Source organism: Hemicordylus capensis, chromosome 1, assembly GCF_027244095.1.
Source record: "Hemicordylus capensis ecotype Gifberg chromosome 1, rHemCap1.1.pri, whole genome shotgun sequence".
NCBI lineage: Eukaryota > Metazoa > Chordata > Lepidosauria > Squamata > Cordylidae > Hemicordylus > Hemicordylus capensis.
This window is the reverse complement of record NC_069657.1, coordinates 321,801,661-321,828,462: the sequence shown is the minus strand read 5'-3', so window position 1 is coordinate 321,828,462 and position 26,802 is coordinate 321,801,661. Positions and strand designations below refer to the sequence as shown.

The window sequence follows — 26,802 nt, the reverse complement described above, 5'->3', positions numbered from 1 at the left end:
CTTATCTTAGGAACGTAGGAACATAGGAAGCTGCCATATACTGAGTCAGACCATTGGTCTATCTAGCTCAGTATTGTCTTCACAGACTGGCAGCGGCTTCTCCAAGGTTGCAGGCAGGAATCTCTCTCAGCCCTATCTTGGAGAAGCCAGGGAGGGAACTTGATACCTTCTGCTCTTCCCAGAGCGGCTCCATCCCCTGAGGGGAATATCTTGCAGTGCTCACACATCAAGTGTCCCTTTTGTATGCAACCAGGGCAGACCCTGCTTAGGTCCCCTGCTATGGGGACAAGTCATGCTTGCTACCACAAGAATCTTGTGGGGGACGGGGAGCAGAAGTCCATTAGGTCTGGGCTCCAAAATTACCTAGCTGCACCTCTGGCTCCAGTTAGGCTTTTGTCTTGATGGAAATTGCTATTATCAAGATCTCCAGTGTTATTTCCTTTTCCTTTTCCTGGTAATTGTAGAGCTTTCTCTCTCTTTTGCTTCCAGTCAGTTACCTCTCTGGTGTCTTCACTACTCTGCTGCCTTTCACATTTTGGAACATTCTGCTAACATTAACACTTCTCTTTTCTCCTGCGGCTCCTGTGACACACTTTTTCATGTTTTTCTGTGTCCCTTCTTGAGTCTTACCCTGTTGAGGAGGATGGTTAGACAGTTACCCTACTGAGTTGTAACGATCAACCCCTGATCAGTTCCTCGTCTCACCTAAAGAGTGAACCAGAAGTGAACCCTGTCCTGACTGACAGGCTGGTGACCTCCAGGGATCAGCCAATCAGCACCAGGTGGGTGGGATCTAGAGGGCCATGAGGCAGGAAGAAAGGGATTTCTTTGTGCAGAAGAAGCTAGGTTGGGCTTGTAGCAGGATGTGTGGCCATGGAGTTTGGCTGCAGAAACAATTGCAGGTCTTTGAGAGACAGGATTGCAGGAGGAAGCTTGATTCTCATCAGGGGATGGGTGAGTTTTCAAGGAAAAGGGGATTCAGCCTATGGAACAGTTTGTGTTAGACTTTTATTTTCCTTTTGTGTGTTCTGTATATACTTGCAACTAGTCTAGGACTGCGTATCTGCAATGCAACTTAGTTAAGGAACAATAGCCTGTGCCCATCCATCCAGGGCACTGCAAAAGTCTCTGTAAACATTTAAAGGTGCTTTTGTATTTTCCTACATCCCTGTTGCTTGCAACTGAGGTGCTTTTTTGAAGTATTCTTGCAACTACTGAGTGTTTACCTGTAACTAAAAGCTGAAAGAGCCTCAGATGGAAACTGTCCATAGTATTTTAAATAAAGTTTATTTCTCTTTTTGTTCTTTGCAATTCTAACCAGCCTTTTTGAGTGGATTTTTAACTCAGGAAAGTGGGGCTGTAAAGGGCTCTACTCTGGTGCAACACACCTCAATTTGATCCTTCAGCTACCAAGTTTTCTCACCATGTGCAAGCTTGCACTTGGAGTGTTTTTGTACTTTCCCAATAGTAAGAAAAGGAGAGTTTCCCTGGAAACTCACCCAAGCCGGGCGGGGTGTGTGTGTGATAAACTCTGTTGATAAGTGGATGTGGTGGCAGTGTATTATCTACCAGGAAAGTTTTGGGGAGCAGCCTTTGTTCAGAAAGCATGGGAATGATTCAGTATTTTTCTTCCCCTCAAGTGGGCTTTCTCTGAGTCAAAGGCTGGGTAAATCCATTACATGAGTAGAGCCCTCTCCTCCTTTTCCTGCCAGTTCCTTTAGAACAGGGCTGCTCAACTTTGGCCCTCCTGCAGATGTTGGCCTACAACTCCCATAGTCCCTGGCTATTAACCACTGTGTCTGGGGATTGTGGGAATTGTAGTCCAAAAACAACTGGAGGGACTAAGTTGAGCAGGCCTGCTTTAGACGATCCATGGGGCTATGGTCTCAGCCCCTACTTTTCTCAGAGTATAAGCACTTAAATTATACTATGCTTCTTGAGAAAACCAAGGTATAGGCTGACCTGAAAAGCATGTTCCAGAGGAGTAGCTGTGTTAGTCTGTGTTGCAGCAAAATCAACAGTCTTGTAAAAACCTTTAAGACTAACATTTATTTTAACATAAGCTTTTGTGGACTCAACCTGACAACTTCATCAGATGGATTGTGTCACCCTCAGTTGATAGGCACATAGACATGTATATGGGGATGTAGCTCAGTGGTAGAACATCCAGGGGCAGAGCCACCATTGGGTGAACAGGTCCAAAGAACCCGGCTGCCGCTCCCTGTGGAGCCACCCTATCTGCCCCCCTGCATCTAACATCCGACACAGGGGGCGTGGCCATATGCGGGAATGGGGCCGTGTGGTCCCATTCACAAGGCACTTCAGCCAGCGTTGGGTTGCCAGCCTGGCTGGGAGCACCTTTCCCTGCCTCAAAAGGCAGAGAGATGCATTCCCAGCCAGGCTGGAAACACAGCATTGGCTGAAGCACCTTGTGAACGAGGCAGTGTGGCCCCGTTTCCGCAAACAACCATGCCTCCTGTATCTGCTGTCAGGTGCAGTGGGTGTGGCTAGGGTGCCTAGGTGCCACCTCCAGTGAATTGCCTTCATACCACCACCGGCTTCTTATGCGCCTGCGAGCATCTGTTTTGCATGCAGAAGGTTCCAGGTTCAATCCCTGGCATCTCCTAGTAGGGCAGGGAAAGGCTCTTGTCTGAAGCCTTGGAGAGCTGCTGCCAGTCAGTATAGACACTACTGAGCTAGGTGGACCAAGGGTCTGATTCAGTATAAGGCAGCTTTTCTATGTTCCTAGAAAGAAAGAAAAAATGGCAATGGTAGGGTCAAATGGTTGAGATGGAAGAGGTGTCGTAAGCTTCCTTTATTGTGTAAGGGAAATATGTAAGAGATAGGGACAGTGATAATTCACAACAGCAGTAATAGTAGATTAAGCAGTCTTTCTGGCTATGCTGAACTGAAGTTCATTAACTGAAGTACTGCAAAAGGAGAAAATTGCTTTCTATTTGAAGCCTGGGTGGACTTGAGACCTGTGAACAATGAGACCAAATGGCCAGCGGCACAGTGTTGCCAAATGAATGAGATAAAGCACAATATTTGCGCACAGCGAGACATTCTTATGTGAAGCTAAATGCATGAGACAAGTATAATGAAAATATACATCAGCAATAATAGATGATAATACAGTCAGAAAATGCCTTCCATACCCCACACTGTGTTACCTGTCAACAAAAAACTAAATCACCAAGTGGTTCATGCATCCTTGTGTGTGTATTTTACTGTAGCATATTAGGGCAGGATGTTGTATATTTTTTACTGTCAAACGATACTTGAAATTTATATTTCAAATTTTAAATATAAAAAAAGCAGCACCAGTATAGTTAGTGAGAATGACCTATAGAAAACCTCAGGACTGATGCCATCTCTAACCTCAGTGTCTACCAGGGAGCTGTTGCTAACCTATTCAAGTTATTACATGTTAATATCTTCACAGTATGAATCCCTTTATAGTTCTCCTCTCTTGGTGTTTATTCCTGCATTAATGATGGAAAATGTGAAATATTGGCATATGCCTTTGTAAACAAACTCTGTATTGTAAAATGCAATGTATTCAGTACAGACATTGCAAATCAGTCAAAGTGAATTGCAGAGGTTCATAATTTCTAAAAGAGAAGCATGAAGGCTCATGCCTTCTTGGAGCCTCTGCCACATGACCCAGAAGCCGTTGCTTCTTAATCCCAGATTTGTGGAGTGAACTCTGGTTATTCAGTCACTCTGTTTTTTAATTATTACTTCACCCATTTCGGAACTGAGAACTAGTAATGAAACTACATTTTCAGTCACATTTCGGAGCAGGGGTGCCTCTCTGAAGGGGGCAGCAAGCTGATAAACCAGTCATAATAACATCGATAAACCAACCAGGAGGGGGAAACCAAAGGCGCACATTAAAGGCTCTATTTATCCTAGGGCCAGCTCTGCTTCGCAAGCTTGCCAGAACCTAAGGGGTATACTCGTGGGTCAAATGGGCTGTAAGCCAGAATTTGGCTTTTAAAAAGCCAAATCTGGCCACTCAGCTTCAGAGGCGTGGTAAACTCTGTTTAGGTGTTTATAAGAGGTTAGTTTAACATGCAATTAAACCTGTTGGAAAATGAATTTTCTTCTTTCAGCCCCAATTTTCCCCCTCCATAGTTGTTGTTGTTGTTATTATTATTATTACATTTATATCCCGCTCTTCCTCCAAGGAGCCCAGAGCGGTGTACTACATACTTGAGTTTCTCTTTCACAACAACCCTGTGAATTAGGTTGGGCTGAGAGAGAAGTGACTGGCCCAGAGCTGAATGGGGATTTGAACTCGGGTCTCCCCAGTCCTAGTCCAGCACTCTAACCACTACACCACACTAGCTCTAGTTCAGGGGGAGGGTGTGGTGAGTAATAATGATGGGTTTGATCATTTTTCTGATGGTGTCCTTCTGAATACATGTATACTATCTATGGACATAGAGCAGCCCCTAAAAATGGCATATGTAGGGTAACATGTGAATATAGGGTTGCTAACTAGGGACTCCTATAGAGGACATGAGGCTATTTTGGGAACATAAGAACAGCCCTGCTGGATCAGGCCCAAGGCCTATCTAGTCCAGAATCCTGTTTCACACAGTAGGCCACCAGATGCCTTAGGGGAGCTCATAGGCAAGAGGTATGTGCATGCCCTTTCTCCTGCTGTTGCTCCCCTGCAACGGGTATTGAGACGCATCGTGACTCTGAGGCTGGAGGTGGCCCACAGCCACCAGACTATTTTTAATTTTTTTTATTTATTTTACATTTTTATACCGCCTTTCGTTAAAAGAAAACCCCAAGGTGGTTTACAAAAATTAAAAACATACAGCAAAAAGCAGTAAAAACATCAAGCTAAAAACAAGCATAAAAACAAGACAACAGATAAAAACACACAAGAACAGCAGTAAAAGACGATTATGTAAAAGCCTGGGTAAAAAGCCAAGTCTTTAAAAGCTTTCTAAAAACTGTGATGGAGTCTGAGGAACGAATGGCCACCGGGAGAGCATTCCAGTCTAGGGGCAGCAACAGAGAAGGCCCTGTCCCGAGTGCACGACAGCCGGGCCTCTCTCATTGTCGGCACCCGGAGCAGGGCCCCCTCAGATGTCCTAGTCAAGCGGGCAGCAACCCTTGGGAGCAGGCGGTCCCTCAAATACCCCGGGCCCAAACCGTTTAGGGCTTTAACGGTCAAAACCAGCACCTTGAATTGGACCCGGAAACAAACCGGCAGCCAGTGCAGCTCTTTCAAAATGGGGGTGATATGTTCCCAACGGGCAGCTCCGGATAAAACCCTCGCTGCCGCATTTTGCACTAGCTGTAGTTTCCGGATATTCTTCAAGGGAAGCCCCACGTAGAGCGCGTTACAGTAATCCAGCCGCGATGTGACTAAGGCGTGGGTAACCGTGGCCAGATCTGCCAGACTAGTCACCCTTGATAGATCTGTCCTCCATGAATTTGTCTAAGCCTCTTTTTAAAGCCATCCAAGCTTGTGGCCATCACCACATCCCATGGCAAAGAATTCCATAGATTAATTATGTGCTGTTGGTCCTAAATTTCCCGACCTTCAGTTTCATGGGATGACTCCTGGTTCTAATGTTGTGAAAAAGGGAGACAAATTTCTCGCTGTCCACCCTCTCCACTCCATGCATAATTTTATACACCTCAATCATGTGTTCCCTTAGTTGCCTCTTTTCCAAAGTAAAGAGCCCCAGATGCTGTAGCCTAACCTCATAAGGAAAGTGCTCCAGGCCCCTGATCATCTTGGTTGCCCTTTTCTGCATCTTTTCCAGTTCTACAATATCCTTCTTAAGATACGGTGACCAAAGCTGTATGTAGTCATCTGCAAATTTGGCCACTTTGCTGCTTACCCCAACTTCTAGATCATGTATTAACAAGTTAAAGAGCACTGGTCCCAGTACAGATCCCTGTGGGACCCCACTTCCTACCTATCTCCATTGTGAAAACTTTCCATTTATTCCTACCCTCTGTTTCCTGTCCTTCAACCAGTTATTGATCCATACATGAAGCTGTCCCCTTATCCCATGACTAAGTTTACTCAAGAGCCTTTGGTGGGAAACTTTGTCAAAAGCTTTTTGGAAGTCCAAGTAAACTATGTCAACCAGATCACCTTTATCCACATGCCTGTTGACACTCTCAAGGAACTCCAAAGCTTAGTGAGGCAAGACTTGCTCTTGCAGAAGCCATGCTGGTTCTCCTTCAATAAGGCCTTTTCTTCTATACATTTAATAATTTGGTCCTTAAGTATGCTTTCCATCAATTTACTCGGCACCCAAGTTAAGCTGACCAGCCTGTAATTTCCGGGATCCCCCCGGATCCCTTTTTGAAAATCAGAGTTACATTAGCTACTTTCCAGTCCTCTGGTACAGAGCCTGATTGTAGGGACAAGTTACATAGCAAATGCCTTTTTTGCATTAGGACCAAATGACTTTTTTCCCCATTAGGAGGAAAAGAGACTATTGGGGGATCCAAATGACTTTTAAAAAAATTGCATTTGTTGCGGTGTCTGAAGTCCTGGCGGGGCCACTGGAACATTTTGTTGGCTCAGCTCTCATGAGCAGCTTTTCTTCCTCTGACTCCTTCCCCTGCTGGCATCCGACTGACCATCCATCCAATGGGGAAGTCAGAGGGGAGGTTCTGCTTCCAAGGCAGGTTGCAAAGCTATGTGATGCCAGAGAATGGATAGCTGGGCCTGGTAAGTGCAGCTTGCTTCCTTCGTGTGGTGTTGACGGTGAATCTCTTCTGTTTATCATGGGGAGAACAACTGGCCCTATCCAACCCCAGCACAGCATGGTGTTACCTTGTGTTTCCCTTTAGACCGTGAGCTCTTTGGGGACAGGAGCATCTTATTATTTATCTTTCTTTGAAAACTACTGTGAAACCTTCTGTTGAAAAGCAGTGTATAAATGTTTGCAGTTGTCAAGAACAGCAAGGGAGACTGTGAACACACTGCTGCACCACCATGCAAAGAGGCGGGCTCAATAGCTAGCTGGCTGCCCTGCCTTGAGCCAGGAGGTGAAGTTGCTGGCCTGGCTGCGGAGAGCGGGCTGAGTGACCCATGGGGGAGGAGGACAGAGGACTGTGTGTGTGCTAAACCTAACCAGGCGGTAAATTTATGGTTAAGAAGCAGGGGCCTTGAGAACTGTGCACCCAAAGACAGCAGCCTGAGCAGACATACAGCTCACACGCTCATCAGCTTCACAGTGGTGAGTTGCATTTAGTTCCAAATTATCCAATTGTTATCAAAATATGCATATATAATACCGATACATGTATGCAAATTTTATGCAAAGTGGAGAATTTTGTTGAAAAGTGTCCTCTGTTTCCACTTTATTGTTGTTGATGGATATCAACCTTGTTCACCATCAGGACCTGGCAACCCTCTGTGGATACCCTATATACCAGCAGATGAGGGTGCTGGGGTGTGTGTGTGTGTGTGCATATGACTGGAGGCTATTGTTGTGGGCAGGCTGCGGTGCCCTCCCTTCAGGAGAGAGATAGAGCACACAGCCCCTCCCAACTGTAGTCTGCTCACAACAGTATGCTGCCCAGAAAAACTGCACATGATTACTTTTCATGCCAGAGCTGTGCAAGGTCTGCATGAACAAAGCCAGTTCACGCCTAGCTGTCTCCAGAGTTTGTCACCCAGTTCTCATATAGTACAGTAACAACAGACTTATAAACAAAGTTATATGTGCATTCATTCATTCAATACATTTTTGTACTGCTTCATACCAATGTCTCATGTTGTTCTATCATTTAAATGATAGAAACAAAGTGAATATTGACATGTTTTATTGTCTTAAGTAAATAGGTACATAAATGTATATATTGAAGAGATGAGACTGAACTTAAGGCGACTCCCGCAAAAAATACAGACTAAATACAGGTTATACCTATATTTAACTGAAACCAAGAGGACTCTGAATCCTCCAATTTCTAATACCAAAGAATTTGGAAAAAACTTAGTCTTGGATTCCGGTAAATAGAGTAAATAAAGAGCAACAACATTCACAAAATAACATTATGTTAGCCTAGTGGAAATGCAAGTGCATTATGACATCTATAGTCAATCACAAGAACATCAGAAGCTTTTAGCCTATGACCAGCTTTCACCTCTATTTCAAAAAATAACCTAATTTCATCCTCCTTTCTATCACTTTCTGGTAAAGGCTGGTATTTATCCAGACGCTCATGAAATGTACAGTATTATAATGAAATTTATTTATTTATTTATTGTTAAATTTATACCTCGCCTTTCATTAAGAAAATCCCAAGGCAGCTCACAATAAAATTTAAAATCAAGATTATAAAAAAAGACATTAAAATATTGAGCTAAAAACAAATCTTTTTTTTTTTAAATTAAATTAAAAAACAAGCATAGAACAGTACAAAATACAAGAAGCAGCAGTGGAGACAATCATATAAAAACCTGGATAAAAAGCCATGATTTGACATGCTTTCTAAAAACTGTGATGGAGACTGAGGAACGGAAATAGGTTTTCTGAAAACATTCAAAAACGTATTGCAGACACAGGAATGAGAAACTCTCTGTAATAACTAATTGCAATCAACTTCCCAGTTCTGAACTGGGATCAATGAATTGTCAGTTTTGTTTAAATCCAAACCTGTGATTCCCAAACATTCTGACAAAATAGCTCTCTAAGCTGTTTCTGTTCCCTCTGGATGGAAGGAAATAAATCTTCACTGGCTGGAGCCACGCTTGGATAACAGCCCGAGTCTGCATGGTTATGTCATGGTTGGATTTCACCTGGTTTCATTTCTCACAGAGAGACCTTTGGGAAATTTTTTAACTTGCTGCTTGACCAAAGCCTAACCACAATAACATTTTCCTAATGCAGCTCGACAACTGTTTTACAATGTGTACATAAATCTCTTTTTGTATAGCAATTATGTATACATTTATGTACCTCAAGGAAGAACTAAAGAGCCATTAGTGCTGCTGCCATTTTGGATCACCATCAGCACCGAGCAATTTGAATGCTGACATATGGGACACATTCTCATAACACCTCTGGCAAAGCAAGCACCAGATGGCCGTATTGCAGCTTCTTCCCTTCCCTTCTTTCTTCCTCTCTTTAAATGTGCAATGTTAATATGTGGAGACCGTGCAGCCTAATAGTGCTTTTAGAGTGTTTAAAGCACTCCACATATATGATCTCAGCAATTCTTACAACAAGCCGAGAAGGTAGGCCACTGTTTTTATCCCCATAATTGAAGTGAGTCATTGATGCTATGCAGTGAGCATATGGCGGCTGCTCAATCAGGATTTGAACTGGGAGTTCCTATTTCAAAGCTCAACTTTTAGCAACTGTGCTATACCTGCTCTCAGCCTAAACGGTGTATAGCATTTACTGCATAGTATGCCAGAACGGTTGTTACATCCATAAAAACAGATCACCACCCCCACCCCGTCCACTGACTAGTGTTTGGTAACTACAATTAACAAATATATTTTTGCCTAGCCCCATATGACTTTTGTAGAGCTGTATATGTTATAGAAAACCTCCCCATTGTAATAGTTAAGAAGAAAGGGTGGGGGGCAGTGTTCCCTAAAAGAAGGATTCCCAGATGTTGTTGACTACAAGTCCCATAATCCCCAGCCAAAGGCCTTGGCAGCTGGGGATTGTGGGAGCTGTAGTCAACAACAGCTGGTTACTCCTCTCTTATATGGAATGCTGCTGCTGGTGGTGGTAGGGTTAATCATTCTGCTAAGTTACTAAGAATATTATCATGACATGTCTGGAGCTTGTGGTTGCTCCAGTTGAGGGTAGCCCACCTTTTCTACCCACTCGTGTAGGCGTGCAGCATGGCGAGGGCCAAGATGGCCACTGCTTGTCTGCAGAAGAAGGCAGGCAAACTCCTGTCTCCCCTCCCCAGCCCTCCCAAGAAGTGTGCACGAACTCACTGTGTTCCATAGACACAGAGGCTATTCCCACGATCACTGGGAATAAAGGAGATCACTGGCTAAAGGAGATTGTCGGAACCACCAGGCTCGCGGGCGGGCCCGGTGGTTCCATGGTGGCTAGCCTGCCTAACAACCCCTCCCCTTAAACAAGATTAATGGAGCGAGCGCTCAGTTAACCTTGTTTTTCCGATCATGTGTCTGCTTTCCCGGCCGAATCCCATGAGGCTCTACACATTGATCGTGTGTAGCGCCTCATGGTCTCCTTGCCACGGGATGAGAACCCTTTGGCCCATGCCTCAAGCAAGATGCAGGGCTAAATACCTGTTGGAAGGGAGGGAGGACCAATGGCCAAGCATGGTTCCAGCTCCAAGCAGCTGCAGGGGGTTTCCAATCTTTCACATTTCCCTCCTCCCTAAGTTACTTAGAAGGAACTTTTCTATTCTCAATAGTTTCTTGCATTTTCAGCCCCTTTGGGACATGTTGTCAGGTTGATGTGAAGGCAGAAGAGAACAGGAACATATGTAAAGGGCCTGACACTTTAAAAATTCTAGAGTATTAAAAATAATGCCACAGCAAAACCTTTTCTTTTTAAAAACCATCTTGGTTCTGTTTATCATTTTTCATATTAGTTTTATTCACACGTTATGTTCAATACCCATACAGTATACACAGGTGCAGATCTGTATCTGCATGTTATGTTAATTAAATGAAGGTGCATCAGCACACTTCCTATCTGTATCATGCATTTGAGAGACCTGTATCCAGGTTCACACAAACGCATTCACACAAAAACATATATGAGTGTACAGACATCTGAATGCAGATGCAACAAAATGAGCCAGTTCTCACGACCAGCCTAATCCTGACTAGGGCAGCCCAGTCTGGGTTAGCTGCTCATGTGCAGCACCGGGATCGAGCACAATCTCTGTGCTGCTGCTGTGCCTAACCCTACTTTAAAACCCAGCTTTTAGGCAGGGTAAAGGGCACAAGTGCACCCTTAACCCTAAGGCCAGGATCGTGTGTGTGTGTTGGGCTGCAGGCAGCCCGGTTAGGGACCCTGTCTTCACCTCCGACTCCCCCCAGCTTATAATGTGAATATCCTTAAAGTCTGAATAGTGCTATTGAGTCTGCCCTTCCCTTCCCTTCTCATACTAATTCCTATACTGTCTCTTTTGTTCCCATAGCCATTCCATTGTGGCTATGCTAATTATATGTCATCTATAGCTTGGGAGTGCTGTTGCTAAGGGAAAGGTTTTACTAATTAATAGGATTAATTTGATGGTGTCACAGATCCTCAAGGGTTTACAATCTGGAGACAATGGCAATTTGCCGCTGACACCGGAAGCATTCTTGATAATGAGGCTTTCAGGGAACATGGGATGTCATTCAGTGTGTGTTAGTTTTTCAAAGGCAGTGCCTGCTTCAAGATTTGGGGGGCAATTAAGGCAGGACATCCTCAGTGGTCTCCCTTAGTCTGGAAGTGTTGGGATGTGCCAGCTGAGCATTCTTTCATGGAAGTTTTGGTGCTCGATGAAAAAAGAAAAGGGTGGCACAATTGGGATGTTGGGTTCTTTACCAGTCTTGCAGTCCCAGCAAATGTGCAACCCCACACCACCTCTGGAGCTATCCCTGTTCAGAGGCATGCTGCCTATTCTAGTCCCTTTCAGGAGGTTCTTTGTAGCTGGTTAGCCCTGCAACCATTCTCTTTTACCACATATAAAGCTAGTTCACACAGTCATTCAAATCTGGGTTTAGTGTGATTGTGTGAACCTACACACCAAGATGGGAATCTCTGATTTATCTCAGGCTATAAACCACCTTGGCAAGGGTTCACACAACCATGCTAATGTCAGTAACCCACATTAAACCTAGATTCCAGCTATTATGTGAACCAGGCCATACAATGCTGTGATTGAGCCACTACTACCAGTTCTGTGTCTTATAATAATAGCATAATAGGAAGAAAAACATAACAATCAAAGCTTTTAAAAACAAGCCTTGTCACTTTTGCTAGTCAAATGACCGTAACAATAAAGATTTGATTTTGAAGCCTTGTCACACATAAATGGCACATATGCTGTTGCCTGAATAAAGTATTTTACAAACCTTAGCTCCTCAAAAAAGAGTACTGGTTTTGCAGATGTGGGTCTAGGAAAAATGGAATTGTAACTTGCCTGTAAAAGACAAAAAGACAAAAATCAGAGGCTGTGCGGGGACAATCTAAAGTACTCTAGGCTTGTTTGAATCATTTTTCCTTTAGGACCAGCAGCACCTGTGCTGACATCTGCTTACCATCCATTTCTCCTGCAACCTGTTCAAAAGGACACTATGAAACCCCACTAATGTGATATCTGGAGGGAATCGATTCTGGAAAGACTACCTTGAAAATAACACCAAGGAACAAAAAGGAAGCAAAATAGTACTTAACAAGAGAAAATTACTTTTATGAAATTGGTAATGGCAGGACTGGCCACAGAGTGAGACAGTCCCATGGTTGCCATTCAAGGGCAGAAAGCTGAGAGTAGTGTAATTAATTCTTTCTTTTTAAACAGGGAAGGCACTACTTGGATGTCTGCTTTAGGAATCAAAATATATTCATTTGGCCATGTCAACTGCCTGTACCAATGCAATTCCATTACTCTACATTACAGTTGTGCAGTGAAACTTCTAAACTTCCTCTGCCATTGTGACTTGTGTATCTAAGCTAAATGTACTAGTATGAATGTTGCAGTGGATAATGAGGAATCCCAAGTATATTATATTTGTCTTTCCTTTTTCTGCCTGACATGTTCTCAAATTTCCAGTGTCACAATTTGAATTAAAAAGTTAGGAGGGAACAAGCAGTGGGATGAATGGTCAGGAAAGGAGCAGAGAAGAGTGAGGAGACCCCCTTTTAGTCATGTTAACATTTGTTGCCCTTGATCCAGACTTTTGACATTGGTGCAAGAAAGTATTCCCCTGTAATGGTTGATGCTTGCCTCTAATTGAAATCTATAATTCCATTACAGATGCATCCAGACACATTTAATCAAGCCATATCATGTTGTGCAAATTGAGATCCAAGTTCACAGCTCATCCCTAAACAGATTATACTTGGCATGAGAGCCCAAGTTCTGAATAGAGGCTTTGTAATGAACCTTGCCATCTCCTTTGGGTCAACTGGAAAATTGGGTTGCCACTGTTACCAATTTCTAAAGAATGGCAGGTAGCTCATTTTCCAAGCTGCCTTTTGTATATCTAAGTAGGTTACTACAAATGGTTGCTTTTTCTTCAGCATTTGTAGTGTTTTGCTGAAGAGAAAATGCTTAAGCATAATTTCTCAAGATGTCGGTGAGAGCTGGCCAATACCCCTCAGTTCCAAATGAAGACTAAAATGGCAAAACGAGGCCGCTATCAATAGCTATCCATGGGTTGTTATTATTTTGCAAACCTATCAACTGAATAGCAAAGAGCAGATTTGTGCAGTGTTTCTGTAAACAAGTAGGGCAAAGACCCCAACACGTTTGTGCTTTATTCTCCTCAATCCAATGCTCTGTGCCTTAAACTTAGAATTTTTACACAGAAATATTAGTTAAAAGTGAATATTATTTTTTCTGGTTTCCTTTCTTTGTTTGTTTTCCAATAATGGACTCTAGATGGCAGCGTGGATGAGTGAATATTGAGTGTTATAAGAAAAGACTCTTTGCTGCAAGCAAATCTGTTCAAATTCACAGAATTCCCCCCTCTTTCACACCTTTCCTACTACTAGTAGTATTTTACCACTATTTTAATCCCATAAACCTAATGTAAAAATTCAATCCACCCCCACCCTCTATATACACGATCTGTCTTTATATAGGCTGTGCATGTGCTTGATGGCACTATGTAGCACACTCTGACCTTTACTTTCTCTTATAATCAGAAATGCTGAGGAGCAGTTCTGTGGAGCAGGCATGTCAAAGAGTCACCGAACTATTCCACAAGCCTGAGGCAGGAGAGCTCAGGGCAACCAATAGAATAGGTGAAAATGTATTATTTTAGAGCTGCTACTGTCATTAAAAAAACAACACTGGCGTGTGTTTCATTACAGGCTAAAAAGTGCTAGCAAGGTTTCTGTGAAGACGAAGCATCTGGAGATCTAGAGTGCTGCAGGCCATGTAGGTCAATCTTTCATTGCAATACTCCAAGAAATAATGTTTGAGTGCTGTAGAGAGCGTAGCAGAAGCACAGGGCAGGCAGGAGGCTCTCCAAAACTAATGTATTTGGGGGGAAAGGGAGTTAAATTATGTTACTTGGGGGATTCTGCCTCCTTCCATTCTGTCCATCAATACGCCAGCAATGGAATAGTTTCATCAATACGCCAGCAATGGAAAGCCCTGCTAGCGAGTATGGGAATTTCTTTGAGTGCACCATTTAAAGTGAGGCACTTCTTCAAGTCCCATATCACATGCAATTCTTCCTCAGCAGCAGCTATACTGTATTTACCCAAATACAAGATGACTCTGAATTTAAGACGAACCCCTTAAAAACAGAGGTTACATACAGGCTACACCTATATTTACCCCAAAGGAAGAGAACTCTGGATTTAAAATGACCCCCGGATTTCTAACATCAAAGAACTTGGAAAAATCCTAAGCCTATTCAGACCACACGAGCTGCCTCGCTTACCCCAGGCAGCTCGTGTCGTCTGGAGCACCGAGAGCCCTCCGATCCCACTTGCTCCAGACCTGCGGAGCCCAGCTCCTCTACCCAGCTCTTTGCCAAGGTAGAATGAAACACCAGTTCATTTTAGCTCAGTAGTGATTGTGTGTGATCGCCCCCGAGTAGCTGGGATTTGAACTGGCTCACTGCCATTTTAGACAGCAGACCAGGGGGAAGGAGCAGCGGTACAGAGTGGAGTGGCTGCACTTCTGAGAGCAGCTGCTCGTGCGGTGCCCTGTGGGATGCAGGAAGACTTCTTCCTCTTGATCCCACCTCAGGACCCTGCTGCCATGCCAATCATGTGGGCGTACATCACAGCGGAATTTGAGGGAACCGTTGCTCATGTGGGGGGAAGGCAAGTAAGCTCCTGCCTCCCCCCCCCGCCAGCCTTCTCCAGCCCCAGCACCCAAGGTCATGTGAACAACCTTCTAGTCTTGAATTCAGGAAAATACAGTACATCTGATTTAAAATAACTAACCACAACAAAAGAGCTTCAGATACACACACCTGTCATCTTACAGTATATTGTTGTTGTTGTCAGCTCACAATTTGCACAGAGTATCATGGATGGTTCAATACCACCAGCACCACTGCATGCACATCTCTAACACCACTTGTGGTGATGTAAAATAGCCCTGTGAAGTGGAGCAAGGGTCCACTTGGAGCTGAAGGGTCCAAGTGGAGCTGAAGTGTCCATATGATCCCTTCATAGAATGTGAACCATAGTCATCAACGTCGTCATCATCATCTCCATCTCCCATCTCCAGTTGATGGACTATATCCAAGACCAGGAAGTCCCAGGAACAAGTCCCCATTGGCTATAAAGCTCATTGGGTGATCTTGGACCAGTCACTCTCTCTAAGCCTAACCTGGTTCATAGGATGGTTGTGGTGATAAAATGGGTGTAGGCAGAATTATGTACACCACCTGAGCTCTTTGGAGGAAGGACAGAGTAAAATCATAATAAATACTACCACCTTTTAACATTATTTCGCATCAACAGCATGCTAGGTTTTGTATGGAACTTGGTGGAGTACACACTGAGTAGATAATAGCACAAACTCATAGGTTTGAGATGTATTGGACCTGCATGATCTGTTATTTTCCCCCTGCCTTTGTGTTGCAAATCAAAGTGGAGCATGGTATCAGTGGAATCATACATGGCCACACAGTCATAACAGAGGGTCTCAGATTGCTCTGTCTCCAGATGTTCCATTTAAGCATGCAGCAGTTCCTCCCACCTCTTCTACAACATTGTGCTTGGAACATACATGTCTGTACTAGCATAAAGGAAAGTGGTTTGTAGGCTGAACGAATGGCTGCTTTCAGGTACGCTAGTCCTGCCTCTCTCTCCTTTTTGCAAACTGCATCAAAAGACTGGGGTGTGTATGGGTACATGGATAGCATTCACAAATTCAGAGGCTGACATACTGACTATTAAAATACTTGTATAATGATCCAAGTTGCACTAGCACAAGATGATTGCATAGTTGTGCTAAAATTTGAGCTTTTGCAGAATTGTGCTATAGTTCTGTTGTGCAAAGGTTCCGTTTAAAACAAATGAGGTGTGTTGCAAGTTGTGCAACTGTTGCACAAGGGCAAGCATGCTAGCAGGGTTGTAGGGAAGGGATTTCAATTATCCCAATTATAACAGAGCAAGCTTGTGTGAGAAGATCCAAGCCCATTAAGAGTATCTTGAGACATTTAAGGTCCAACTACTTATAAAAGTTTATCAAGGAAGTTACATACTTGGATAGAAAGCCTGTGTCCCTGAGCTTTCTGTCTCCATAGTGCAAGAGCAGAACAAGGAAAAAAGAAGATAAAATGCAACAATCAGGTAGGAAGAGGAGGGGGAGACCTGAGAATATCAGTCTACCAATCAGAGGAACCCAGAGCAGAGAGAGAGAGAGAGAGAGAGAGAGAGAGAGAGAGAGAGAAGAAAAGTGGGGAAACAAAGAGGAAGACCTTGGTTTACTATGACCACATTCACCCCCTCCCCCTGCTCTCCCATCTTGAAGGACAGCCAATCGGGGAGGGAAAGGAGAAGGAATATCCAACTCCAGTCCAGCCAAATGCAGCCTCCAGTGTTGCATTTGGACAGCAGGAAGGCTCTGTGGACATATGGTTTGGAGCAGCAAAACTCACTACAAACCAGTTCAAATTGGAGTCTCCTCAGCGCAGCCTCGGGTTGTGCTATGGATGGGACCGTAGCTGCACATGTTTGGACATAATGGTAAGTTAACCGTGGGTCCCTGCAACTCCGGTCCCCCGTTACATGTGAATGCAGCCTATCTCTATTCCCAGTGCTCCTAGTGGTCAATAGGATAGAAGATGTAAAGAGTCGATGCTCCTGGAGCTGTATTTCCAACATGCAGTAGTGTAACACTAGTACGGCAGGCAAACTCCAGACTTTGAGCAAGTGTCTAGTGCAACAGCTTTGCACTAGCCTGTGCAATGTCCTTCTGCAAGCACATTGTTAGGATGCCAGCCAAACTTAAGAATAAATGTGCCTCCTGTTCTGGAGGACAAAACATAGGCCTATATAAGAACTGTATTAAGAATCATAATACTGGGACTGGGAGAGCTACTTTATACTTTCTGTTTTTAAGGTGTATACTTGAGATGGTTTACCTACACAAGTAAAGTGTGATGCTGCCAAGTACATGTTTGCAAACACACTTAGCATTCAAACATGCTTGTCCAGGGATCAAGAAGTGGTCACATCTCCCTGTCAAGTGTCTGCTAAGCAACAGTCCTGGCGGACAAAAATGAAATGAAATGTGACAATGTGCTAGGCACATTCATAACTTCTGTGCAGCAGGCAATATGAAGTGCAGACACTTCAGCTTTCTAAGGGGAAAGAATGGGCAGCAGACAGCAGCAAATATCTATTATCATGCTTGTATCAGGCTAATAGGTGTCAGGGTATGTGTCTGTGCGTGTGCCAGCACTCCTCTCCCTATTCTGACTTACAGCTTGACACTGAATTAAGTTACTTCTCTCTTGAGAATGCTACCTTCTAATATTTCTCTAGGATGTATAGGGTGCTATATTATTACTTCAGATTTAGTGGCAAGTTGGAAAACATTGCACCTGCCACCTTTATCACCTATTCATCTCCTTCCATTTTGTTTACTGAGACTGAAAGTACAACCCACACCAACAGTTTCTAGCAAACCATTGATTTTCAACATCCATATGATCATTTCCCTCAAGCTTGAAAAGATGAATGAAAATAGACAAAAGGATTTTCTTCTGAGAGAGCTGAGGAGGAGAACTGGTCTTGTGATAGCGAGCATGAATTGTCCCCTTTGCTAAGCAGGGTCTACCCTGGTTGCATATGAATGGGAAACTTGATGTGTGAGCACTGTAAGATATTCCCCTCAAGGGATGTAGCCACTCTGGGAAGAACAGAAGGTTCCAAGTTCCCTTCCTGGATTCTCCAAGATAGGGCTGAGAGAGACTCCTGACTGCTACCTTGGAGAAGCTGGGAGTTGGAAGGCTACTCTGGGAAGAGCAGACACAGCTGAGAAGGTGAGCAAGCCTTTTTAAGCATCTAGCCTTTTCTCCCTCAAACTAACAAGAAGAGGAGAGTTTTGCAGGGGCTGTTTCTCTTTAAGGGGTAGGTCTTAGTCTCTCTATCTTTGTGAGTGTTACTTGTTAGGGTTCCTTGTTAGGGTTAAGATATCAGAGGGCTAGGAGTTCTTAGGGTTCCCTAAAGGCACTGTTTGCTGATTGGTGGGGGTGGAGTCAGCTAGGGCTGGGCGGGGCCCCACATTCCTTTCCTTTGGCTCTCATCCTGTGTGACAGTTGGAAGGCTACTCTACATATGAGGTGAAGGCCCGAGAGCATAGCGAACAGGGATAGCAAACAGGACGTAGGAGTTTTGCAGGAGTTTAGCAGGAAGTGTGCGGGGGAGCCTGGAACAAGCCCCTGAAATCGCGATCGCAATCGCGATCACAAGGAGCCTGGTGGAGAAGAGAACGTAAGTACATATCCTTCCCTCATATCCCTCATATTCTTGGGAAAGGCTGTTTGGACAGTTAAATAGCTGACCATTACAGCTGAGACCTATCCAAATAAACTATCTAATAAACGGACAGTAAGCTCCCTATATACTGTAAAGAGCCAACTAAAACAATATGAAGATAGAAGGTCAGCAGGGGAAGGGGCACTGCCACATGTACGACTGCCACATGTACGACTATTTGCCCCATGGGCAGAAGTCGTGGGTGTGTGCTCGGTGCAAGGAGCTCCTGGCTCTCAGGGAACAAATCCGTTCCCTCGAGACCAAGGTGGCGGATCTGGAGAAGCTCAGAGAGGCATGTGGACGAGACCTTCAGGGATGTGATAGAGGCATCCCACTCCAGGGCCGGTAGCTCCTCTGCTGTCAGGGAGAATGAAGGTTTTGGGCGAGGAGGACATCGGTCTGAGGAAGAGGGAGATGCTCCTTTAGAAGGGACCCCTTCCGTGGATGATGAGCCCATATCCTCTCGCACAGGGGATACTCCTCTGGGGGGTGGGGGCCTCCTTGTAGTTGGTGATTCGATCATTAGGGGGGTAGAGAGATGGGTTTGTGACCCGCGTGTTGACCGCACGGTGACTTGCCTGCCTGGTGCGAAGGTTGCGGACATTACGCAGCGTCTAGACAGGCTCCTAGGCAGTGCTGGGGAGGAGACAGCTGTCGTGGTGCACGTCGGCACCAACGATGTGGGGAAATGTAGTCAGGAGGTCCTGGAAGCCTAATTTAGGCTGATAGGTAGCATTTTGAAGTCCAGGACCCCCAAGGTAGCATTCTCAGAAATGCTACCTGTTCCACGCGCAAGTACAGTGAGACAGGCAGAGCTGAGGGGTTTCAATGCGTGGATGAGACGGTGGTGCCGGGAGGAGGGGTTTAGATTTGTTAGGCACTGGGACACATTTTGGGGCAAGCAAGGCCTGTACAAAAGGGACGGGCTGCACTTGAACCAAGATGGAACCAGACTGCTGGCGCTTAAAATCAAAAAGGTTGCAGAGCAGCTTTTAAAATGACACTTGGGGAACAGCCGATGGGAGCTGGGCAGTATCCCGTTTGGCAAAAGCCATCCTTTAAAGTGTGAGGCTGCAAAGAATGCAAATAAAACAGAAGGGGATGGAGCAAAACCTCATAAAGAGCAGATGGGAGCCTGTGCCAGCAGGTCAAAGAGTCAAAAGAGTAGCATACATCAGGGGAGAGATTCAGCGTATAGGGGCTTGTATGCCAATGCCAGAAGCCTCTGAACCAAGATGGGTGAGCTGGAGTGCTTGGTTGCTAACGCAGAAATAGACATAGTGGGCATAACAGAAACATGGTGGAACAGTGAGAACCAGTGGGACACTGTTATCCCTGGGTATAAACTCTACAGAAAGGACAGGGAGGGGCGCCTTGGAGGAGGGGTAGCACTGTATGTTGAAGAAGGGATAGAATCTAATAAGCTAGAAAACCTAAGTGGACTGGAGTCCTCCACAGAAACCCTGTGGGTGACTATACAAGGTCGGAAAGGAAACGTGCTACTGGGGACGTGCTATCGCCCTCCGCATCAAAATGATGACAGTGACTGGGAGTTGCAGGAGGAAATCAGGGAGGCGTCAAGGAGAGGCAGGGCTGTAATAATGGGTGATTTCAACTACCCACACATAGACTGGGTAAATTCACATTCAGGTCAGGACAAAGAGGTCAAATTTCTAGATACGCTAAATGACTGTGCACTAGAACAGTTGGTCATGGAACCAACCAGAGAGAAGGCGACCTTAGATCTAATTCTGAGTGACACCCAGGACCTGGTGCGTGATGTCAGTGTCATCGACCCTTTAGGGAACAGTGACCATAGTGCCATCAAATTCAGCATACATGCGTGGAGAGAATCACCAAGGATGTCTAACACGGACATTTTGAATTTCAGAAGAGGAAACTTCTCCAAAATGAGGAGTATGGTGGAAAAAAAGCTGAGGGGGGAAATCAGGAGAGTCACTTCGCTCCAGAGTGCATGGAGTTTACTCAAAACCACAATACTAGAAGCCCAGTTAGATTGTATACCCAAAAGGAGGAAAGGTACCACTAAGTCCAGGAGGATGCCAGCATCGCTAACGGGTAACATCAAGGAAGCCATAAAAGGGAAGAAGACTTCCTTCCGAAATTGGAAGGCCTGTCCAAACGAAGAGAACAGAAAGGAACACAAACTCTGGCAAAAGAAATGCAAGGTGACAATAAGGGAGGCAAAAAGAGAGTTTGAGAAACATTTAGCCAAAAGTATCAAGGGGAATAACAAAAACTTCTTTAAGTACATCAGAAGCAGGAAACCTGCCAGGGAGGCGGTTGGGCCATTAGACAATGAGGGAGTGAAAGGGATTATTAAGGAGGATATGGAGGTTGCAGAGAAACTGAATGAATTCTTTGCATCTGTCTTCACGGCAGAGGATACTGAGCATATACCTGTTCCTGAACCAGGCTTTTTAGGGATGGAGGCTAGAAAGCTGAGTCAGATAAAAGCGACAAGGGATGATGTTCTAAACTGTCTGGAAAAACTGAAAGCTAACAAATCACCAGGGCTGGATGGCATCCATCCAAGAGTCCTCAAAGAACTCAAATGTGAAATTGCCGACCTCCTTGCTAAAATATTTAACTTATCCCTGAAATCGGGCTCTGTACAAGAGGACTGGAAAGTGGCAAATGTAACACCGATTTTCAAAAAGGGATCCAGGGGAGATCTGGGAAATTACAGGCCAGTTAGCCTAACATCCGTTCCAGGCAAATTGATGGAAAGCATCCTCAAGGATAAAATTGTAAAGCACCTAGAAGAACAGGCCCTGCTCGGAGTGAGCCAGCATGGCTTCCGCAAAGGTAAATCTTGCCTCACCAACCTTTTGGACTTCTTTGAGAGTGTCAACAAGTGTGTGGATCAAGGTGATCCAGTTGACATAGTCTACCTGGACTTCCAAAAAGCTTTTGACAAAGTTCCTCATCAAAGGCTCCTGAGGAAACTTAGCTGTCATGGGATAAAGGGACAAGTACATGTGTGGATTGCTAACTGGTTGAAAGACAGGAAACAGAGGGTAGGTATAAATGGAGAGTTTTCACAATGGAGGGAAGTAAGAAGTGGGGTCCCCCAGGGATCTGTACTGGGACCGGTGCTTTTTAATGTATTCAAAAATGATCTAGAAGCAGGGGTAAGCAGCGACGTGGCCAAATTTGCTGATGATACCAAACTCTTCCGGGTAGTGAAATCTCAAACGGATTGTGAGCAGCTCCAAAAGGATCTCTCCAACCTGGGGGAGTGGGTGACAAAATGGCAAATGCAGTTCAATGTTAACAAGTGTAAAGTGATGCACATTGGGACGAAAAACCCCAACTTCAAGTATATGCTGATGGGATCCGAGATGTCGGTGACAGACCAGGAGAGGGATCTTGGGGTTGTGGTTGACAGCTCGTTGAAAGTGTCGACTCAATGTGCGGCAGCTGTGAAAAAGGCAAATTCCATGCTAGGGATCATTAGGAAGGGGATTGAAAATAAAACGGCTAACATTTTAATGCCCTTATACAAAACTATGGTGCGACCACACTTGGAGTACTGCGTACAGTTCTGGTCACCACATCTTAAAAAGGACATTGTTGAACTGGAGAAGGTACAGAAAAGGGCAACCAAGATGATCAGGGGACTAGAGCACCTTTCCTATGAGGCAAGACTACAACACCTGGGGCTTTTTAGTTTAGAAAAAAGACGACTGCGGGGAGACATGATAGAGGTCTATAAAATCATGCATGGTGTGGAGAAAGTGGAGAGAGAGAGAGATTCTTTTCCCTCTCACACAACACTAGAACCAGGGGTCACTCCATGAAATTGATTGCCAGAAGGTCTAGGACCAACAAACGGAAGTACTTTTTCACACAACGCGTGATCCACTTGTGGAAGTCTCTGCCACAGGATGTGGTGACAGCCAACAACCTGGATGGCTTTAAGAGGGGTTTGGATGACTTCATGGAGCAGAGGTCTATCAGTGGCTACTAGTCGGAGGGCTGTAGGCCACCTCCTGCCTCAAGGGCAGGGTGCCTCGGAGTACCAGTTGCAGGGGAGTAATGGCAGGTGAGAGGGCATGCCCTCAACTCCTGACTGTAGGCTCCCAATTGGCATCTGGTGGGCCACTGTGCGAAACAGGATGCTGGACTAGATGGGCCTTGGGCCTGGTCCAGCAGGGCTGTTCTTATGTTCTTATGAAGCTGCTGCCAGTCTATGTAGACAATAATGAGCTAGATGGACCAATGGTCTGATTTGCCATAAGGCAGCTTCCTATGTTCCTATAATATCACACTTTAAATCTATCTCTTCTCATTTGAGACAATTGATTGCTCATTAAATAAAAGCAATACCAGCATAATGGTATGTGTAAAATTAAGGAATTTGATTTGTGGACATACAGGCACATCTTTTTAAAAGCATGAAGCATGGTCTGAAACAATTTATAATGAAAGTGGAAAACATATTGTTAAATGGCTTTTTATTAATAATTTGGATCTAAAGAGCAAAGTTAGTGGATCTTCAAAGGCATTAAACTGAAACTGTATCAAGCAGAAAGGAAGGAAGGATCACATACTAGCTTGCCTAAAGAATCCATATGAAGAGTCAGTTTTACAATTGGAAGCAGGTACGGGAGGCAAGTAGCACAGAAGCATTTTCTGCAAAGAGTGGATAATAATTTAGGGTGTGTATAATAATAGCCCTAAAAGATGGTGCTGAAAGGTATCTCTGATTTAGCGCTGGCACTATCTTACTACTATTGCTGCTGCTGCTGCTACTACTACTACTATTTATATACCGCCTTCCAACAGTCTTTCACAGGGGTGTAGCAAGGTTGGAGTGGGCCCAGACACAAGATTTTAAAATAGCCCCCCCCTTCACTGAAGCTCAGCTTGTGAAGTACAGAAATCTTAAATGAGGCTGAATAGTGGTAACCAAAAGCACAGTAAAATGTATGTCTATCTATATATCTCCTATGTGCCACAATAGAACATCATCCAAAATTATTTTTTAAAAGGTTTTGTAAATTGTGGACAATGCAAGTCATTTAACGGTACTAGAGAAAGACATGCTGTGCTGGTAGCTCCAGGTCTTAAGACTCACATCAATTTCAGAGGATGAATACAACTGAAGGAAGCCCGGGCGGGTGCGCAGCTGGGGGACTCAGTCATGTGACTTGCCTCTGGGTGGGCCCCCAGACAACTGTCTCCCCTTGCCCTATTATAGTTACGCCCCTGGTCTTTCATATCTAATTGTTGTTCCTACAAAAGAGAAAGGCATGTGTAATGCAAATAAAAAAATCTGCCAATGCAGATTTTATATTCACATTACAAGATGATTGATGTAACAGCTGTTATGAGCCCAGATCTAAATAATATAGATTATGTATTCTTGGTTTTGGAGGCTCAGGAATAGACTTTGGATACCGTTGGTGTACTTCCTCTCTGTCTCCTCGTCACATATTCTTGTAATTTGTGTTCAGGCAGTTCAGAATCAAAGTTCTGGACATCTCATTTACATCTCATGCTCATAAACAACATTCACAATATGGTTTGTTTTTTTTTGGCGGGGGGGATGTTTGTTTGTTTTTGCTATTCAGATTTTATTGAAAGTCTTTCATTTTACAAAGAAAAAAAAAGGGGTAATGCACAGCTCCGCCTTACCACCAATGCATGCAAAAGCATCATAACATTAACAAGCAATCAAATCCAGTCTTTATTGGCCACTCAGCCTCAAGTTAATGGCTACACCTTAGATGTGCAATCATGACAACATGCCAGCTTTAGTTCAGCTGTTCTGCTTTTCATATGGACTTAGGATCCTGCACCCTCCATTTTGGTATGTGAGGTCACTATACTTCCATCAAGGTGATGCATAGAGACCATGAAGAAGAATTCTTTGTGGCCTAGATTGACACTAACAGAGAGGAGAAAATAGCATGCCACTTGCACCAGTCACTGTATAAGATTAGAAATTGTGCCAAATTGTCTCAGATTGGTCCTAATTACTACTGAGCACATATTCACATTTCTCAGGGTGAATATACAGTGAGGCTTTGCTCACGAGCAGCCTAACCTGTGCCCAGCAGAGGAGGAAGACCATCCACCAGCAAGAGGCACAGGGTGAGAGCTGGTTCTGGGTGTGGCTCCTCTGCTGTTTGTCATCTGCTGCTGCCTGCCTGCCTGTGGGACTTCTGCCTGCCAGCTCTGTTGCAGCTGAGTGTTGGCAGGACTGGGGTCCTGGGCTTCCATCTGCCCGCCCGTGGGCTATGTAGGAGACTGCCAGTGGCGGCGGGACTGCCACTGAAGGGGCTACCACCGAAGGGGTGGTACCAAAGGGGGTCGCCCCTTTGGGGAGCAACTTTGGGGAGCAGCGAGGGCTCCCACCCGGTTTATCATATTTAGGGTTGGGGGGTGGCTAAGATAAGGCTTGGTTGTTTTGAATGTTTTGGAGTCTGTCTGGAGATGGGGAGATGGGAGGGCGTGTCCACTGGTCTCGGTGCAGCTATTCGAGTGGTGGTAAGGAATAGAAGTTATGTTGGGAGGTCAGCAGGCCATTGCAGGGGAAGGGAAATCAGAAACTTAATAGCTGTTTCCCCTTCCGGCTGCCCTGCCAGCTCTTTGACCTTGGGGAGCAGTGCCAACAACCCACGGAACCTTGCCTTGCTCCTTTGTAACGCCAGGTCAGTCCAAAACAAATCTGAAATAAACCATGATTTGATCAGGGATGAAGGGGCTGACCTGGTGTGTATCACAGAGACTTGGTTGGGGGAGGCTGGGGGCCCAGTTTGGGCCCAGCTTCTCCCTCCAGTGTACTCTGTAGAGGAGCAGGTAAGGGAGTGTGGGCGGGGATGTGGAGTAGCTGTGGTCTTTAAGGATAATATTTCCCTTACCAGGATCCCTATCAGAGTGTCTGATCATATTGAATGTGTGTACGTACATTTTGGGACCAGGGATTTGGGACTTCTGTTGGTGTACCAATCACCCCACTGCCCAACAGAGTCCCTAACTGAGCTCGCTGACTTGGTCTTGGGTTTGGCGTTTGAGTCCCCCAGGTTTATGGGGCTGGGGGACTTCAATATCCACTTCAGGACCGGGTTGTCTGGTGCAGCTCAGGAATTCATAGCGGCCATGACAACTATGGGCCTATCCCAAGTGGTCTCTGGACCGACACATGTTGCTGGTCATACTCGTGATCTGATCTTTCATTCTGATCAGGGTGGTGTTCCGTGGGTGGGGACTCCTGTGATTGCCCCATTGTCATGGATGGACCACCATCTGGTTAAGGTCGGACTCACAGTTGCATCCCACCTCTGCAGGGGCGAGAAGCCTATTAGAATGGTCCGTCCAAAAAGGTTATTATTGGATCCAATAGGATTCCAAGAAGCCTTGGAAGGATTTAATGTTGGTCCTGCCGCTGATCCAGTTGATACCCTGGTGGAGAATTGGAATAATCAGGGCAATAGACATGATTGCTCCTAAGGGTCCTCTCCAACCTGCTTCAAAATGGCTCCTTGGTATACGGAAGATCTGCGGGAGCTGAAGCGGCAAGGTAGATGACTGGAGCACAAGTTGAGGAAGACTCGACTCGAATCTGACAGATTGCGACACAGATCACATTTAAAGATCTATGCTCTGGCTATACATGCAGCAAAGAAGTGTTTCTTTTCTGCCCGTATTGCTTCCGCAGGCTCTCGTCCAGCGGAGCTATTCAGGGTTGTGAGGGGGCTAGTAGGGCCCCCTGCTCCCCTGAATTCGAATTTGGAACCATCAGTTGCCCGCTGTGACGCTTTTAATGAGTTTTTTTGTGGACAAAGTCTCTCGTATACGGGTCAGTCTAGATCTAGATTTAGACTCCGCAGTTATCGCACTGTCAGATGCAGAGGTATCCAGCAACTCCTCTTGTGTGGTTAGGTTGGATCAATTTCAGTTTGTGACTCCTGAGGATGTGGACAAGCTGCTCGGAATGGTGCATCCTACCACCTGTCTGCTTGATCCTTGCCCAACGTGGCTTATACTATCTGGCAAGGGGGTTGTTGTGGAGAGCCTGGTGGCAATTATAAATACCCCTCTGAGAGAGGGCAGGACGCCTCCTTGTTTAAAGGAGGCAATTATTAGACCTAATCTTAAGAAGCCTGCC

The 26,802-nt window shown here is 45.0% G+C and overlaps 1 protein-coding gene across 2 annotated transcripts in view; it reads left to right on the top strand.

Moving 5' to 3' along the window:
* Nucleotides 1-841: 841 nt before the first annotated feature.
* Nucleotides 842-26,802, top strand: part of LOC128341261 (uncharacterized) — a 121,207-nt gene continuing 95,246 nt past the window's right edge. The window contains exon 1 of one of the 2 annotated variants that reach the window (XM_053287547.1): nucleotides 842-954. The gene's annotated coding sequence lies outside the window, so the exon portion shown is untranslated. The remainder of the gene's footprint in view (nucleotides 955-26,802) is intronic. The other variant, XM_053287550.1, reaches the window with a different exon arrangement.